General features: G+C 39.3%; 1 long non-coding RNA gene across 1 annotated transcript; it reads right to left on the minus strand.

The window, feature by feature from the left end:
* Nucleotides 1-3241: 3241 nt before the first annotated feature.
* LOC128283507 (uncharacterized) lies at nt 3242-5591 on the minus strand. The gene is made up of 2 exons (XR_008273868.1): nt 5477-5591; nt 3242-3532 (listed from the first exon to the last, which is right to left on the minus strand). It is a non-coding gene; the product is annotated as an uncharacterized LOC128283507 (long non-coding RNA).
* Between the last annotated feature and the right edge of the window lie 1913 nt (nt 5592-7504).

Here is a 7504-nt window from a genome sequence, read left to right on the forward strand (position 1 = left end):
CCACATGACCTAGAAAAGCCACTTCGCAACCAAAATTCACACTTACTAAACTTTGCATACAGTTCCTTCTCTCAAAGACTTGCGGACTGTCGTAGATGCTCCTCATGTTTCTCCTCGGTTTAGAGTATACCGAATATCATCGATGAAAACTACCACGAATCGGTCCAAGTAAGGTTGGAACACTCGATTCATTAGATCCATGAAAGCGGCAGTGCGTTCGTCAACCCAAACGGCATAACCGAAACTTCGTAATGACCATATCGAGTCACGAATCTTTGTCTTATGAATATCCACTTCCTTTACCCTTAGCGATGGTATCCGGATCGAAGGTCAATCTTGGAAAATACCGAAGCTCCTCTAAGTTGGTCAAATAAATCATCAATCCTTGGCGGAGGTATTTGTTCTTTATCGTCAATTTGTTCAATGGCGTGTCGATGCACATGCGCATTGTCCCGTCCTTTTCTTCACAAATAGCACCGGTGCTCCCCATGGAGATACGCTTGGCCTAATGAAGCCCCTATCCAACAACTCTTGAATTTGAGCCTTTAACTCCACTAACTCCTTCTTGCCATTCTATACGGTGCGATGGACACGGCGCCGTTCCAGGCAACAAATCTATTCCAAACTCAACTTCTCGGTTTGGAGGTAATCTTGGAAGCTCCTCCGGAAAAACATCTTGGAACTCTTTTACGGTCCTAACCTTATCCACTGTCAGTCCCTCCTCTTCTGACTGACTTACAATTGACAAATAGACCTCACAGCCTTTCCGAATCCACTTTTCGGCTCTTAATGCCGACACCACATTGGACAAATAATCCCTTCGCTCACCTATCACCATAACCTCCTCATCCTTTGTGGTCCTTAACACCATTCGTTTAGCGGCACAATCCAGAGTCGCGTTATGCTTAACAAGCCAGTCCATTCCCAAAATGAGATCAAACTCTCCGACGGTAACTCCATCGGATCTCCAGGGAAAATCTTACCTTGAGTTTCTAAGGGTACATCCCTATACGTTTGTCTACCCTAACCGAAGGTGACCCAAAGGACTTAGTACAGATACCCCACTCACAATCTCTTCGAGTGCACACCCAACGACCCAGATATGGCACATGCAACATAGGAATGAGTAGATCCAACATCCACCAAGACGATATCGGCAAGCTAAAAATAAAAACGTACAGATTATGGCGTCGGTCGTCACCCTCCTCACGGCGACGAGCAGCATATACCAAAGCTGGCTGACGAGCCTCAGTGTTAATAGTACCCTTGCCAGGTGCCCCACGTCCATGGCCATTGCCACCGCGACCTCGGCCATGACCTCTCAACGGCGACGGTCCACCTCGCGCTGTTTGCACGGGTTGCACAGCCCTTTGTTCAACCACTTGAGCCTGAGCTGGCCTCTTAGGACAATCCCTGATCTTATGTTCCTTTGATCCACAACGAAGACAAGCCCCAGAACGTTTCCAACATTCCCCCAGATGCATTCTACCACAATCTCCACAAGCTTGTGGTCTAACAGTATTCACCGGAACCGCTCGAACTGGTTCTTCCATCCTAGCTCTCTTAACATTCCGGTTTGCAGCACCAGTTGGTCCAGCATCTCTCCTGAATCGATTTCGATCCCTGTCACGGTTCCCTCGTTCAGCTTGCTTCACCTCTTCGGCTATCTTAGCCTTTTCTATCAATGCAGCAAAACCGCGCTCTCTTTGCGGAGCTATGAGCACCCTTAGCTCATCCCTGAGGCCATCCTCAAAGCGAACACTGCGCTCGTATTCGGTAGAGACAATACCATTAGCATACCGACTCAATCGCAGAAACTCTGCCTCATATTCAACAGAATCTTACCACCACAGGTCGGTTCAGGAATTCCTTCCTTCGCGCATCCACATAGCTAGTTCCGACATACTTCGCCTTGAAGGACTGCTTAAATAACTCCCGTGTTACCCTCTCACTGGGTACCCTCTCACGATGATCCACCACCGTCGCCTCATCCGTAGTAAGGATATCGCTCTTTTAACTTTTGCTCTCTTGGCGGTCAAGTCATCCATAATCCGCTCCGTGGCTTCCAACCGATTACCACATTTGGGGCTACTCGAGATACACCCTAAAACTTCCGCTCCGTTGGTTCGGAGTCGCTCAAAAATGGACCCCCTATTCATGGGCCCAATATTAGTTCCAGCCACTCTTTCCAAAACTCTTAACATGGCCTGGGACAGAGCGCCATCCCCCGCGGCCCGATCATACGGCCCATTCTCATCCACCGGTGGTGGTCGTGCTACTCCAGCGGGTATGTGTTCAGAAGACGAAGATCCTGCTTGAGTACTACCTCGGTCTCGACCACGGCCTCGACCACGGCCTCGACCACGGCCTCTTCCCCGAGTAGCTCTCGTACTCATATCGATTTATCTGATTACGAATTTTATGCAGTTAGTTTACTGTTTCCACTGTTTATTATAGAATATCTTATGAACAGATAAGGTTTCAGGGTTGTTCTCGCGTAACCACAATTTAGCTACTGTCTCAGTTTCCTAGGGCTTAGTTTACCCTACAGTCTCAGTTTTGTAGCCTTTACGCTATATTATCTATAGTACTATCTCTAAGGTTTAGTACTAACTACTGATGCGATTCGGTATATAAAATGCGAATAGTACTTACACCTTGGTGCCGGGATTGGTGTGCCACCTCATCGGTTTTCAGATAAACTCAAAAGATTTAGACTTTTTGAAATCCATTTTCCAAACATTTGTTTTAAAAAAAACAAGTTTGGAGATTATCTCCTTTAAATAGGAAATTTTCAAAAGTCAGATTTTTCCAAAAATACCTTCTTTTTTTTTTGGCATAAAGTTTTGAAAACCTTTTTTGGACCCGATCCACAGCCGAGTTGTTGTAACCTAAGCTCTGATACCACTAAATGTAGCACCCCAAACCCGGCCCAGAAGTTATGGCCGGATCCAGCATGCCACATCAAAAACGTAAAAAAAAATTCCATTCTAAGTCTAGAAAATCGTACTTGATGTTCAAAAGATTAATTCATTAAGGGTTAAAGTGAATGGAAGCTGTGCACCAGGTAGGAAACCGGAAAAGAGGTGGTGAGTCCATCGGACTGCTTAAGTACCAACCTCCCTTCGGATCCAATCCTAGACATGCATACCGCCATTGCCACACCTTAACGTCATGGATATTTCTAGGAAACCGATTCGATTAAGTCATTTTTAGGAAAAGTGATTAATTTTGGAAAATATTTTCATTATGGAAGCTTTGCTTGTTGTCGTGTTATTTTGAAATCAACTGTTGTTTTTGAAAACGCGCCCTAAAGCTATCTAATTTCAACAGTTAAAATAAGTATTACCTATCTTAGTAATACATAATAAAAACCATCAAAAATAAATAAGCGGCTTTATTACATTTAAAAGCCCAAAACCTCAAACGTAATAAAAAGATGTCTAGTTCACGAGAAGAAAATCAAACTTTCAGAACGGGTGGCCACTCCGAATTCCCTCACAGCTCCAAGCCCACTATGGTTGGGGATTTCCTGCGTGGATGAAAATAAAAGGGGTGAGTTTGGGGAAACTCAGTGTGTAAGGAAAACCCATTCAAAGTCCAAGTCAGCTCAAGCCTATTGGGCCTAAGCCCATTCAGAACAGATGGTCTTGGGCGAGCCCTTTTCAAATTACAATAAACCGGGCCTTAGCCCTTATTCAGATAACAGTATGGCCCATAGGCCCATTTCAAAATACATGCAACATCGGTAAACATATGCAAGCCCATTTGGGTAGCAGTGGTCTTGGCTAGAGCCCTTTTCAGATTACAATAAACCGAGCCTTAGCCCTTATTCAGATAACGGTATGGCCCATAGGCCCATTTCAAAATACATGCAACATCAATAACATATGCAAGCCCATTTATGGAGACTACTCAACCCACCAACCACTACACTCCACCGTACCAGCCATACAATCCATGTGGGAATAGCTCAACCCACCCAATTTAACACTCCACAGTTGCGACCTTGCTACTCAAGAATAAATAAATTGAGGCAAAGCCTCCAAGACGTGGACAAGCCACTTTCAGTACTTCCTCCGTCAATATCCCATCCATGCATCGATAATAACAACATGGCATGCGATAAATAACAACGATCAAACATGCATTTAGGTCAATTTAACCTAGCGGTATTTGGTAATTTATCTCCTAGGGGTGAAACCGTAAATTTTCACTTTTAAAGGTATTTCAGTAATTTATCTATTTTAGGGTTTTTCATGCATATTCCTACCTTTCACGTACTACGTAATCACGTCTGGGGGTTCTTACGAATTGGGCCGTTGGCCTATCATTCCAATTTTGGCCCATTAAGCCTAAAAATATCGAGGGCACGTAAATCATGCACTTTACGGTCCAAATTTTGCAGCTTACCAAAAACATTAATCGATTTACCTCACAAGCATTCGCACACTTCAGAAATCTACAAAATACCGATTTTCGGCATTTTGGCTTTTCGACTTTTGCCGATCCAGACTAAGAAAGAGGCGTTAGTTACACACATTTGCGACGATATGTTGACGAGATCCACACACGAATCGCCTACAATTGGATTACTAACACGTTAATCTAACTATTCAAATACAAACTACATATTAACCCCTTACAATATTCGGCCAACCACACCTACAGATCATAGTGAGCTTATAAGAAATTAATAAGCAACTCATTAACAAATTTTTGTCAATGTTTACCACATAATCATAATTTCACTGCAAGCTATCTTCCTGAGCAACAGTCACTAAATCATTTATAACTGAAGCTACGAAACTCCAAATCATGTTCCGTTAATTTTCCCTGAAAATAGACTCATATATATTTTATCCATAAAATTTTCAGAATTTTTGGTATGGCCAATCAATACCAGATTTTTCTTAAAGTTTCCCATGTTTCACTGTTTGACTAATCTGACCACTCTTCATTACAAATCAAATTTCTCATTGTACAGAATTCAAAATATGATCTCGTTTATTTCATTAGAAACTAGACTCAAAAAGCTTTAATTACATAATTTATTAAGCTTCTAATTCATCTCCCACAATTTATGGTGATTTTCCAAAGTCACGTTACTGCTGCTGTCCCAAGCAGATTTATTACCAAATCACTCTTTCACACATACCTTGCATGCATGTTATTTAAACATGTATATCACCAATCAATCATCACATATCTATGATTTTACTTAAGTATAATCTCCATTTCATCATTTTAAAGCACAACGTGTTAGCTGATTTTTCCCTTTAACATCTAAGGCACATGCATGCTCATTTGTTTGGCTCAACTTTACCTATCTTCAATTTTTCATCAAAAGAACATGAAACAACAACTATTTCCTTCATTTTAACACAACTAAAAATCAAAATATACTTCAAGAGTTAAGGTAGAATCAAGAAGAACTCATGAGCCTCAAAATAGAAACAAGGTACCAAGAACTTACCTTCAATTTTCCTCCTCCTAATGACCGAATACTCAAGAGCTTTCTCCTCTCCTTTCTCTTCTCTAACTTTAGGCTATGATGAACAAAGATGGACAAAACTTTGTTCTTTTCACCCTTTTCTTTTAATAAAACTTCATATTTCATCCATTTAATTCTTTAATACAAAAGACATGAATTTCTTATCATGAAACATTTACCTAAACCATTATCATGAAACATTTACCTAACCCATTATCATGGAATATTTACCTAATCCATTATCATGGAATATTTACCTAACCCATTATCAATTTGTATCAATTTGTACCATAAATTATGGATATCAAGTACTCATATTGTCTACAACAACATGATGGCTAGCCACTTTATGTAAAATGGGAGGTTTGTCATGCAAATCCTCCTATTTTGCACTCCTATTTATTTGGCCACCTCAATTTAGCCTATAGCATTTTCAAACATTTTCACATAAGTCCTATTTCATAATTTCACTCCCTTTTTCTTATGGAACAAAAATTAACTAAAATTACCGGGTTCTATCTTAAGCTTGGGCCTTCTAGAGGCCCACAAACATAATTAAACCTATGCCAACATTCACTGAATTCCAAAAAATTGGGGCGTTACAGTTTGATACTTAGGCATCTGCCAAGCTATTGGTTGAATGGCATTATGTTTACTTATAAGTTGCATTGAAATGGTAAGTGCTCAAATGGAAATATGCTTGTGTTTATGAAAGAGTGGTAAGGTTTAAATTATGCAATTTCTTATGAAATATTTTATAATGTCATTAATTCGAAAAGAGCTATGTTTCAATGTACTAGCTTATGGTTATGATATGGTTATGTCTTGTGTGTTATGCATATGAAACGGATGTGGAAAGGGTAATGAAATAATAAGTTCATACTTAAGTGTAAAAGATGAAAAAGGGAATGATGTGTTGAATTGATGTTGTTATTTAAGCTAAAGATAGTAAATGCAATGGAAAGTAATGAAATGCAAATGAAAATAAGAAAATTAGAAGGGTTTAAAGTTTTATAAAATCCTGCTATGCTAGGAATGATATGTATAAGTGATGTTGTGGATTTGTCCACTTTGTTAGTTGTTGAATATAGATTCATGAATCTTGTGCTATCGGTATAGGATTATTCTTGGCATGTATAAACTTCATATTTGAAATGGATTAATATGACTAAAGTTTATACGAGCTTACTAAGCATTCATTGCTTACGTAGTTATTTTTTTTTACTTTTCAGATTCCTGGAAACTTGATCAGGTTTAAAGCTAGTCGAAGATCCATCACGCTATCCAATGATTATATCGGTAAATCTTAATATCTTGGTTAAGGTTATAATAGCATGTATAGGTGAACTTATGGTTGATGATTAGTTGAATGTTAGTTGATGTGTTTGGCAGGTATATGACATTTTGGGTGATGTACCCTTGGTACATTTGGTGCCTTGTTGATATGTGTTAAAGCATGTTAGAATGACCAAAGTGATATATGATGAATTGACCTCAACATGGTCAAGATATAGTATGCTTTGGAAAGGTTGTGAACAGATGTACATGATTGAAATATGATTTGTATACATGTTGATTGTTGGAACCATCTAGTTATGGTTAGATTTGTGTCATTTAGATGGCCTTGATGGTTGGAGTTGAAATGGTCATTTGAAGTTGTGTTTTGAATAACCAAATTGGTATCTTTGATTGTGATTTTGGTATGTGGTCAATTATGTTATAACTTGGCATGGAATTAAACTATATATATATGGATAAGTTATGGTCAAATATGTATAAGTTAGATATATGTATATTTGGGATGCATGAAAACTATAGTTCAAATGATAAGTTCTAATGACAAGGTATAAGTTAAGCATAGTATACTTTACAAAAATAGTAGCAAGGTGATCAACTATGCATATGGTTATACAAGTTTAATTGTTGTGATTGAGGTGTCTTTTTGGGCATATTGGTTGTATGCATATGTATCTTATTTGGATAGCTTGTTGTTGTATGGTTTGGTGTACT

The sequence above is a fragment of the Gossypium arboreum genome, chromosome 11 (assembly GCF_025698485.1).
Source record: "Gossypium arboreum isolate Shixiya-1 chromosome 11, ASM2569848v2, whole genome shotgun sequence".
NCBI classification, from domain to species: Eukaryota; Viridiplantae; Streptophyta; class Magnoliopsida; order Malvales; family Malvaceae; genus Gossypium; species Gossypium arboreum.